Below are 12,600 nucleotides of genomic sequence, written 5' to 3' on the forward strand. Positions count from 1 at the left end.
TCTTTAATATTTGATACACTGAGTTCTATTGGATGTCCACTTATGATGGAAACATCCCATTAAGAAAGAGAAATCAAACATTTGGATTAATTTTAATGAGCTCAGACTTGTTGAAAATGCAGAGGAGCTGGTTGTAAACTGAGCTTCAGAGAAACACAACATACTGATATTCACTATGAAGCTTTTAAGTGGAAAAAGACAGAAAAACAACATGTGGATCCTGGAATTATGGGAGCTTCCATCTTTAAAGGACTGAAGAGGAAAACATTTACAAGGAATCATTTAGAAGAGTTTCAAACATCAACTGATTGAATCCATGAATGTGAAAACGTGTTTATGAGTGAAAGAGACAGACATGTACAGACTGAACTATCTGTTCAACAGTCAGAGTGTTTCTCTAACAGGAGACGCTCTTTACACTCAGCACAGGGACACTGAGGAACCAGAAGAGAATGTAAACCCAGGATAAAGAGTTTCAGTGAATGTGGTGTTGAAGGTGTGGAGGTGGATCAGAGTGTCAGAGGAGACTCTGTAGAAGGACAGAGTGCCAGCAGGACAGTCAACATACACTGCTACTCTGTTAGAGGAGGAGGAGGAGGAGGAGGAGATGGATGTTTTTCTGTTATTGTGCCAGACAAACTGAGGACCATTACGAGAGCAGTTCAGACTCCAGGACTGATCATTGTTTCCAAACAGACAGTTATAACTGTCTCCTTTCCTTCTGATTCTTCTGTAACTCACAAATATATAAACATTTCCTCTCCACTCAACCTCCCAGTAACAGCGACCAGTCAGACCATTTCTACATAGCAGCTGTTGAACATCAAATCTCCCTGGATGATCAGGATATGACTGAACCTCCTCCACATGTGTCACCTTCCTGTTGTTGTCAGACAGTTGGAGCTTTGTGTTCACTGTGTTTGTGTCGATTGTGAGTTGACAGGAATCTGATGGAGAGAACAAACACAATCCAGCTGCAGTTATTGATCCATCATCTGTTCATTGATTGACACTTTGATCATGACTCCTGACATGATGAAGATGGTTGAATGTGTGCTGCTTTGTTTTCATGAATCCCATTAAAAACACACTTACACTTCCTCAGACCTGGTCTCAACCATCGGACTCCAGCAGGCTCCACCCTGAAAGGAGGAGGGGTCAGAGCAGCACAGTCAGCATGCACACATAGACATTACATGGCTCTCATACACACTGTTACACACTGATAAAGGAACAGTCCAACATTTTCACAGATACACTTCAATCCATACGTGGATCAAACTGCTGATGATTTGGACTGATCCTGGATCTGTCAGTACACCACCGTATTGAATGAAATATGACTGATTCAAACTGTCACCTTAATTATATATATTCCTCTTCTGTTTAGCTGGAAAGGAAACCTCCCTGCCTTTGCTGTCAGCTGTTTTCCCCCCTTGGTATCTTTACTGTTAATGACCTCTGACCTCTGTGTCAGTGCAGCATTGTTTTAATGTGTTTTAATTAGGGATGCAATGATACCAATTTTTTCAAACCGATCCGATACCGATACTTGGATCTGAGTACTTGCCGATACCGAGTACAAAAACCGATACTTCTACCACACACAAGTTAAACTTAACCAGTAGTAAAGAAACGACCCCAGACAACTCTTTAACCCAAACAAAACGCTTACTGAACGTAAGGGCAGAGACAGATACTGTACAACACATCCCTTTTTTAAACTCAAATGATATTCCAATTCCTTAACCAAATGAAATACACTGTATAAATGACATAATTCCCTTTCAAATTATATTAAACAACCCAACTTATGTTATCACCTTTTGGTAAGTGACTCACTAATATACACTCCAAAACACGTTATATAAATCCACTAAACACACAATATTCACACATGGGCCCCACACACACTCACACTTGTTGCAGGCCTGTTTGCTGCTCACGCCGGACGATGGAGAAAAATCCTCTTCTCCCCAGTAAGAGCACAAAAGTCTGACTTACAGTTCCGTTGCTCGGTAGGTCGCCGTTCACCAGTCCCACACTAAATCCACTCCCTGCGGACCCGATGCTGTCTCTGCTACAGCGCGTTAGCCCGTCACTGTCCAGCTCTCCGACAGTCCATAGCGGCTGCCTCCTTGGCGAAGCCAAGCAGTCCGGGCTAGCCTTTAGCCTCGGCGGTCGTAGCTGGAAACACAGCACGGTGGTGCCACCATTGAAACAAAAAGTCACTTCACCCACACTCTGTTGTGAAGCTCCCACACGCTCAGCTTTCTAGTCACACACTCTTTTGTGCTGGTTAACCTCAGTAAAACTAGCCGAGTCTCTCACTTTGGTTCAGCTAACCTCGTGCATCTCCCCATGCAAGGTCCCGTTTTATGCTACCTTCACAGGCCTCCAGAAAATGAGAACTTTGAAAAATATTTTAACTCCCTTCAGAGTTACATACCATAAAATAATACTTTTATGATTAACATAACAGTTTGATTGCTCTAATTACCTGTATTTACCTTGCGACATATTACAGGGCAAATTATATTCAGGGTAGAGTTACATCACATAACATCAACTGTGAACACCTTATGTTACCGTGGCGTTTAAGTCCATGGGAATTGTGAGTATCCACTCCCAAATTCCCATCCGGGCTACATTAGTATCGGTTCATGGTATCGGTTAACTTTTACGAGTACGAGTACGCACACATTTTACAGTATCGGCCCCGATACCCGATACCAGTATCGGTATCGGTGCATCCCTAGTTTTAATGCCACCTGAAACCTGTTCATGTTCTGATTTGAAAGCCGATTTCTCCACATGCACACAGAGAAATGTCTGCCTCTGTCACACAAACAGTGGACCATATATTTGTTTTTGAATATTTCACGTCCTGCCACATCCTACTGTAGAAGAGCACCTGTCGGCTTGAAAATTTGCGACCACATCTCTTGTTTGCAGGTAGCTCCCAGTGTATATTCTGTCTTCTTTTTCTGTGCTTGCTTTGGAGTTCTGTGTTATAGACTTTGTGTTTCCTCATTTTTCACTTTTGCATTTGGACAAATGCTCTTTTTTGTCAATTTCGTCCTGCTTCTGTGTCTTTCACCTGAGTCCCCTCTAAATTCATTTAGTTATTAAATTGTTTTCAGTTCCATTATTTTATAGTGCGTGTTGGCTTTTCAAAGCACATTGTGGTCTTTCTTTATGAAGAGCACTGAAATACATAAATGCATTTGTGCAGGGCTGCTTTCCTTTTAATGTACAGAAAAACATCTCCCTGTAGTTCTCAGCCTACACACATCAACAACAACAACAGGACCTAGTTCATTCTGTTTTAAGCCCGAGAGGCATGATTGGGGATAAGTCTGGTGTATCTGCCTTACCCACAACTGTGCCTCAGACCGTGCCCTGCTAAAGCTCTGCAGTCAAAAACAGGCTCACTGCAGCCACTAAGGCCATGTCCACACTAATACGTTTTCGTTTGAAAATGCATACTTTTTCCATCCACACATAATAAAAATTAATGTCAATTTGTGCATGCTCCAGATAGCTTTTCTTCAATTTTTTTAATTCTAACTCACTTTTGGAACTTTGTATTTTTTTTGTAACTTGCAGAAACAACTCCACCTCATTGTTAGTCCATTTAACTCCTCAACATTTTTTAAAAGACCCGGCAGGCAAATAAACGGCAGACAGAAATGATGCAGGTCGAATTGTCTTATGTTTCATGCATGCAGGACATAAGCGTTTTCAGTCGTTTCAGTGTGAATGAACAACTCTTTGAAAACGATTGTAAATGATAGCCATTTTCAAATTTATCCGCCTTAGTGTAGACGTAGCCTAAGAGTGAATAGCATTAAACTCTCATTAAATTATATCTTTTTTCATCTCTGTTCACAACCTTCTAGATTTATTTTTTTTTATAAGACTAAGACTTAACTTTGGTTTCCCATGGCCATGCTGGGCTCAGGTGGAGACTCTGCCGACAATCTGCCCCGGCGATGACTTCTCTCACCAAGCTTGGAGTTTTGTTCGTTTTTTTGATTAAACGATGCTAGCTACCGTTCACGGTTTTTCTGCAGGCTTTATTAAATGGGAATTTCCACAACAACATCGGTTCAACAACAGGATGGTCTGTGTTGTCGCTGAACAACGGTTCCGTGGATGGGCTAATGAATCAACACCCCCGAGTTATTCTAACTACCAGAAACCTCGAAGCACAGGCCGAGGGTGCGGTGTGGCAGCAATTTTTCACACCAGCCTATTAATTAACGAAAGACCAAGACAGACGTTTAATTCATTTGAAAGCCTGATGCTTAACCTTGTCCAACCCAGCTGTAAAACTCAGAAACCAGTCTTACTTGTTATCATCTATCGTCCACCTGGGCCTTACACAGACTTTCTCTCTGATTTCTCAGACTTTTTATCTGATTTAGTGCTCAGCTCAGATAAAATAATTATTGTGGGTGATTTTAACATCCATGTAGATGCTAAAAATGACAGTGTCAACATGGCATTTAATCTGTTATTAGACTCAATTGGCTTCTCTCAAAATGTAAAAGAACCCACCCACCACTTTAATCACACTCTAGATCTTGTTTTAACATATGGCATAGAAACTGAACATTTAACAGTGTTTCCTGAAAACCCTCTGCTGTCTGATCATTTCCTGATAACATTTACATTTACAATAATTGATTACACAGCAATGGAGAGTAGACTTTATCAAAGTAGATGTCTTTCTGAAAGTGCTGTAACTAAGTGTAAGAATATAATCCACCCACTGTTATCATCTTCAATGCCCTGTACCAACATAGAACAGAGCAGCTACTTGAACGCTACTCCAACAGAGGTCGATTATCTTGTTAATAATTTTACCTCCTCACTACGTACGACTCTGGATACTGTAGCTCCTGTGAAAACTAAGGCCTCAAATCCGAAGTCCCTGACTCCGTGGTATAATTCTCAAACATGAGCCTAAAGCAGATAACTCCTAAGCTGGAGAGGAAATGGCGTGTCACAAATTTAGAGGATCATCATTTAGCCTGGAGAAATAGTTTGCTGCTTTATAAGAAAGCCCTCCGCAAAGCCAGAACATCTTACTATTCGTCACTGATTGAAGAAAATAAGAACAACCCCAGGTTTCTCTTCAGCACTGTAGCCAGGCTGACAAAAAGTCAGAGCACTACTGAGCCAACCATCCCTTTAACGTTAACTAGTAATGACTTCATGAACTTCTTCACAAATAACATTTTTATCATTAGAGAACAAATTGCCAATAATCATCCCACAGATGTAATATTATCTACGGCTACTTTTAGTACCATTGATGTTAAGTTAGCTGTTTCTCCAAATGATCTTTCTGAGTTAACTTCAATAATATATTCCTCCAAACCATCAACGTGTCTTTTTGACCCCATTCCTACAAAACTGCTCACAGAAGTCCTGCCATTAATTAATTCTTCAATCTTAAATATGATCAACCTATCTCTAACACCACAGGCCTTCAAGCTGGCTGTAGTTAAACCTTTACTCAAAAAGCATCTCTAGACCCAACTGTCTTAGCTAATTATAGGCCAATCTCCAACCTTCCTTTCATATCAAAAATCCTTGAAAGAGTAGTTGTCAAACAGCTAACAGATCATCTGCAGAGGAATGGCTTATTTGAAGAGTTTCAGTCAGGTTTCAGAGCTCATCACAGCACAGAAACAGCTTTAGTGAAGGTTACAAATGATCTTCTTATGGCCTCTGACAGTGGACTCATCTCTGTGCTTGTCCTGCTAGACCTCAGTGCTGCGTTCGATACTGTTGATCATAATATCCTATTAGAGCGATTAGAACATGCTGTAGGTATTACAGGTACTGCACTGCAGTGGTTTGTATCATATCTATCTAATAGACTCCAATTTGTTCATGTAAATGAAGAGTCCTCTTCACACACTGAGGTCAATTATGGTGTTCCACAGGGTTCAGTGCTAGGATCAATTCTGTTTACATTATACATGCTTCCCCTAGGCAGTATCATCAGAAGGCATAGTATACATTTTCACTGCTATGCAGATGACACGCAGCTCTATCTGTCCATGAAGCCAGATAACACACACCAATTAGTTAAACTGCAGGAATGTCTTAAAGACATAAAGACCTGGATGGCCGCTAACTTTCTGCTTCTTAATTCAGATCAAACTGAGGTTATTGTACTCGGCCCTGAAAATCTTAGAAATATGGTATCTAAGCAGATCCTTACTCTGGATGGCATCACCTTGGCCTCCAGTAATGCTGTGAGGAACCTTGGAGTCATTTTTGACCAGGACATGTCCTTCAATGCACATATTAAACAAATATGTAAGACTGCTTTCTTCCATTTGCGCAACATCTCTAAAATTAGAAATATCCTGTCTCAGAGTCAAAAACTAATTTTCTTTTATTTTTCATTTATTACTTCCAGGCTGGACTACTGTAATTCATTGTTATGAGGATGTCCTAAAAACTCCCCAAAAAGTCTTAAGTTAATCCAAAATGCTGCAGCAAGAGTCCTGACAGGGACTTGAAAGAGAGAGCATATTTCTCCTGTATTACCTTCCCTTCATTGGCTTCCTGTTAAATCCAGAATTGAATTCAAAATCCTGCTCCTCACTTACAAGGTCTTAAATAATCAGGCCCCATCTTATCTTAATGACCTCCTAGACACTATCTCTACTTTTAAGATTAGGCTTCAAACTTTCCTTTTTGCTAAAGCATATAGTTAGGGCTTGACCAGGTGACCCTGAATCCTCCCTTAGTTATGCTGCAATAGACGTAGGCTGCCGGAGGGATTCCCATGATGCATTGAGATTTTCCTTTCCACTCACCTTTCTCATTCCGTATGTTCTAATAGACCTCTCTGCATTGAATTATACCTGTTATTAATCTCTTTCTCTCTTCCACAGCATGTCTTTATCCTGTTTTCCTTCTCTCACCCCAACTGGTCGCAGCAGATGGCCCCGCCCCTCCCTGAGGCTGGTTCTGCCAGAGGTTTCTTCCTGTTAAAAGGGAGTTTTTCCTTCCCACTGTTGCCAAAATGCTTGCTCATAGGGGGTCACATGATAGTATGTATGTCAGTCCTTCCTCCCTCCAATGCTGCTGTAAACCAGCCATCTCATGTAACCAGAGGGGTAGCATAGGCGGTGCTGATGAAACCCTCACAAATGCAACAGACCCAGAAACCATATATGTTAACTGCTGTAGTAGCCTCCCTGATGAGAAGACTGTTACTATGGGTTCACTAAGAGTTGGCAGGGCTAGTGAGTAGGGATGGGTATTGATAAGATTTTCACGATTCCGATTCCATTTTCGATTCTGTTTAACGATTCGATTCTTTATCGATTCTCTTATCGATTCTTTTGAAAAAGGAGAACACTCGGGTCGATTAGCTTAGAACTTTGTTTTTATCTTCTCTTTGAACAAGATAGAAATTTAGGAGTAACATGGCCTTACAAACCCAACAGTGCGATCTCAAGAGAACCAGCCTTCAATGGGGTGTCACAGGGTCCCCAGGAAAAAAATGTAAATGTAAAATAATAAAATAAATATTCTTCTGTACTATAACATAAATTATTCTGTAGCAATTACACAAGAATATCCAGTAATGGCCCTGCCTACAATTAAACACCTTCACTTACCGAAAATCGGGGGCATCTGCTGTGACAAATGGGTGCAAGGCTTTGACCACAAACTTAGTGACTGCTCGGTGACATTCATCTATCCTGGCCTGAAAGGAGACGCTACCTGTAGACTGCAGCGACAACTGCCAGCAGCTGAGCCAGCCAGACTCTGTCTGTCTCTCTCATCACGGTCACCTAAATGCACAGTAATGGCAGGTTTTGTAATAAAGCAGATCGCGCTAACATAATATGCACTTTTAGTTGATTATTTACCTGCCGCATTAACGGGAGAGGACGTGCAAACGTTACCGCTGCTGCTGAGTTCAGATTCACGAGTCCGGAGCGGAATTAAAAACACGACATTCATTTAAGGTTGTCGCGTGTTTTGTGAGCAAATGCTTTTGCATGTTCGTAGTGTTTCCTCCCTTAAATGAAATATCTACTTTGCAAGTATTGCAAGTTCCCTGTTGTCATCCGTTCTCGTAAAGTATAAACAAACTTTTGAGCGTTTGAGCCGCCATGTTTCCTGCCAGGTAAATGACGCTCCGCAACGTGGTGACGTCATTCGGGGCGACTGGAATCGATAAGGGAATCGTTTGCAAAAATGGCAAACGATTCCAAGGAATTGAAACAGTGGGAACCGGTTCTCAACAAGAACCGGTTTTCGATACCCATCCCTACTAGTGAGTTGCTTTACACTCCGGTATCAGTCAGTGACTAGTGTTCCCTAACAGGTATGTTTGATTCAGAGAGTATGTCATGCACACTAAGTGAAGAGTTTGATAGCAAGCTATGAACTGCTGGTGTTGCTCTTAATCTGCAGCATGTCCCTGAAAATGTGGTGCTTGTTGGTTGTGGAGGCCTCACACAACCCAAATGCATCTATGATTTGGATATTGAAGTATTTGGGTTAGGTTTCTTGTGCCAACATTTGTGGTTTCTGGGCAAAAAGATTAACTCATTGTGGGGAGCAATGTGATTCCACCCATCATTCAGAAGATGAAGGCTGATACGAAGTACTGGGAGATGTAGCCTACCTACTGTCTCTAGGATCAATGTCAGTTTCACCGAATTGTAACTTAAGTAGCTGTTTGCTTCAATACAGTGAAACGTTTTTGCATCGTTTACCTATCTGCTATCCCTCCTGCTTAACTATGTCATTGACAGCTAGCTGCTGATGGTTAGTTCAGAGCACAGGCAGTAAGGTTCAGTGTATTTCGGTGAGTTGAGGATTAAGAGAAACATCTGGTTATCTGTTTTTTAGCCTGTCTGCAAAAAAATCTGAAATACTGAATGTAAAATAATTGCAATGTAAGAAAAAATAACTATTTGCCCTATTTGTTGACGTTTGCCACCATAAATCACTGCAAACTTTGATGTTAACACTGTGCTGTATATGTGGGGAAGGGGCATACTGATGATGCAGTTTGGTGGAGGGGAGTTGGCAGTGTGCTGTGTGCATGCGAAGTGGGCTAGGAACATGCATTCTCCAAAACCATGGGAGTATAGCACCTCCCTCAAATGATTTAAAAATTAACTAAGCTTTTTTTTTCAGGTTCAAGAGGTTTGCAGAACAGGTAATTAAAGAGGGACACAAGGAAGCAAAGATGAGGAGAGCGACAGAGGGGGAGCAGTTCAGAGATAGAGAGGGGGGGGGGGGGCAGCGGAGGTGCAGAGGAGAGTAAAGGTCATGACAGAGGCGTTGCAGCAATTGAAAAAGGAGAGACAGAAGAAGGCCACAGAGGAGGAGTGGTACTTGGGAAGAGAAAGGAGGTGATAGTGGGTCAGATGACCAAAGAGAACAAAGAGAGAAAGCACAGAGAAAGGCTGCACTGGAGGCATGTACGTCCAGGTAAAAGACATAAAAACAACACAAATAATTGTGCATGCAAACACACACTGTCAGAGCACTGAACTGATTTGTATTTGGTTCATGTGGGTCATATGGTGAGGGCAACAGTCAAACAAATGAGCAGATGAGAATGCAAGGATATATTAATAGATTATTGCAATTCAAATTCAGTCAAACACAGATGACAGGGACAGAGAAGGATTTAATGTTTCAGACATCATCACCAGCACAAAGCCTTCACAACCTGATCCTAAGTTTATAGTAGCACAGAAGTGAGCTTCACGTTCTCAGGACATGCAAAAAGTCAGTTACATATCCATACCATGAACATCTGTGCTCAAAATGGGAACACTGTAGCTTCACAGCTTTCTTCAGCTGTTGCCAGACAACAAGAGCAAGTAAGGTTTAGCTCTATGAGGTCATGTAGGTATAGTTTATTGGTGTCAATACAGTGATGTAAGCGATTGAATATATACATAAATAAGCAGAGTCCCCATGTGGTATTTTTTTTTTACCATCTGCTAATAATTACTTAGGGATTAATAAAGTATTCTGGTTTTGATTCTGAATATAGCAGTTGAGAGCTGACAAGCAAAAATGCAGATGGTCCTCGTTTAAAACAAATCTATTTATTTATTTAGTCAGAGATCTTGACCCCCCCCCTCCAGTGTTCAGCACAAAGTTACACCCATGGAGAAAGATTAAAGGTGTGAAAACAGCTGTGTACTGCCTCTTGTTCCTGCAGGAAGTATTTTAAACCCAGGGCCATGCTGGGTTCAGAATGACAACCATCTGCCTCGGCGATGGCTTCTCTCACCAAGCTTGGGGTTTTGTTCTTTTCTTGATTAAAGGATGTTAGCTACCGCTCACTGTTTGTCTGCAGGCTTTGTTAAATGGAAACTTCCACAACATCTGGCAAGGTTCACATTTTGTTTAACTTGTTGCTTTTCTGAAGAAGTGGTGCAGACTAATGAAGCAGTCTAGTGACAAAAATAGTTGTTTGAAATGAAAGTTGTTGTTTTTAAAAAAATAAAAATTACTAAAGGATTCATTGTGATTGAGTTTATTATCTAAATAAGTTGCATCTAGTCTTCTCATCTAGTCTAGTCAGTCATTGTTTTGTTTAAATGGGGCATGAAAATATTTCTACTTGCCATGTGGTAAGTGCTGTAAAAAGTTTGGGAACCATTGTTTTATTCTATGGTAAATATGTCCTCCTCTTTATACAATGATTAATCTAATTTGCACTGTGACATATATAATTAGATATATACTCTCTATATACACTACAACCTGGTTTGCCTCTTATCTGTTATTTTTATTTAATTTAATAACTGTACAATATTCTGTATATAGTAACCATTGTGCTTAATGTAAATATGTAAGAAAAATTGTGTATGTTTCTGTTCTGTGTCCTGTGTACTGTTTGTTGTATATGTGTCTTTTGGCTGCTGTTTTAACCAAATTTCCCCTTGTGGGACAAATAAAGGGTTATTCTATTCTATTCTATGTACAAATTGTTCTTGGAGATGTTCTCCCTGGAGACCCTATATATTAACTTGCCTTTTTGATAATTTTATGTCATATCTACATGAAACAACAGGAATTGGAGGACACAGGAAATGTTTCCAGCTCTTCCTCCTCTATCAGACATTCTCTCCATACCTGAGAGTGTCCAGTCTCCAGCCTGGATCCATCAGTCCAGCCAACAGCAGCTTCATTCCTGAGTCTCCTGGATGATTGTAGCTCAGGTCCAGCTCTCTCAGATGGGAGGGGTTGGAGCTCAGAGCTGAGGCCAGAGAAGTACAGCCTTCCTCTGTGATCAGACAGCCTGACAGACTGCAGACACACAAAACAACAATCCATCTGTCAACGAGGATTTTTGGTTTGTCAGATACAATAACATATATCTATTTCAATCCATTTTCCTCTGCTTATCCAATTCGGGGCCACAGAGCATGTGCTGTAGCACCCTCTGGACAGGGTACACAAAGACAGAGACCAACAACCATTCACACTCACATTGTTTATTTAGTAACACCAGGTAGCCTAACCTCACTATATGTATAAAATTTTACTGATTTGAATATAGTTGAACTAACTGCATGTCTTTGGACTTAATGCTTTATCACACGCACAGAAGGGCCATTGTGAGTTCTTGGGAGACATTGAACAGATGTTGAGACTCCTTTTCTCTTTTCTCGGGAGGTTGGAAGAAGGGAGGTGACAGCTAAGTGAAAAACATAAGAGTAATTCTCTCTCTGAAGGGAAGGATTCAAGGATGGAACTGAAGGTATAGGCTCATGTGATGGGGCATCATGCAAGAGCTGTGGAATATTTTTGACCACCCCTCTATTTATAGAAGTGCTGTGCTTTTTATCTTCAGAGACCACTTTTGGGTTTGAACAGAGTGCTCTCTCCACGCTGCAGCTTTTGATTAAAAAAAATCAAGAAATGTCCATTGAGTTTTTTCAGTTTATTTAAAAACTTTCATAACACCCAGGAACCTTTTTGCGTTATGATTAGCAGCAGTTCTAATCATTGTACCGCTGTGCTGCCCTCGAGACTGTAACTTTCACAATGAGGTCTTATACTAACTGACTACATGCAGTTCTGTCTTTGTAAAAGAGACTCAGCAAAACAATATAACAATGACTAATATGACTTTACAGGTGGATACATTTTATGAAATGAATAAATGAACGTTCCAGCTGGGCGTTAATCAGTGGCGTTAGTAATGACTAAATCTATATCACACTTAAAGGATGTAAATAAAATAATCTGTAAAAATGTGTCACTTCCATATATTCAATAATGCACAAAGTAATTTTCTTTTAACAACAGTAATCCCCTCAAAGGTAAAGTTTCACTATAAAATTTAGCTCTTTATGCACAGATATGATTCATATTTTAAATTGTCATCAGTGGAAAAGTCTGAGTCTTGACCTGAGAGTTTCCACTTTGCACTGTGCATTCTTCAGTCCAACAGACAGAAGTTTAACTCCTGAATTCTTCAGGTCAGAGTTACTCAAGTCCAGGTATCTCAGAGTAGGCGACTGGGAGCTGAGAACTAAGGACAGAGCTTCACAGCTTCTCTCTGAGAGGAAAAAG

General features: G+C 40.7%; 1 long non-coding RNA gene across 1 annotated transcript; it reads right to left on the reverse strand.

Moving 5' to 3' along the window:
• Positions 1-838: 838 nt before the first annotated feature.
• Positions 839-11,352, reverse strand: LOC135932590 (uncharacterized). The gene is made up of 3 exons (XR_010573584.1): positions 11,155-11,352; positions 1,096-1,142; positions 839-947 (listed from the first exon to the last, which is right to left on the reverse strand). It is a non-coding gene; the product is annotated as an uncharacterized LOC135932590 (long non-coding RNA).
• Between the last annotated feature and the right edge of the window lie 1,248 nt (positions 11,353-12,600).

Source organism: Pelmatolapia mariae, linkage group LG3_W, assembly GCF_036321145.2.
Source record: "Pelmatolapia mariae isolate MD_Pm_ZW linkage group LG3_W, Pm_UMD_F_2, whole genome shotgun sequence".
NCBI lineage: Eukaryota > Metazoa > Chordata > Actinopteri > Cichliformes > Cichlidae > Pelmatolapia > Pelmatolapia mariae.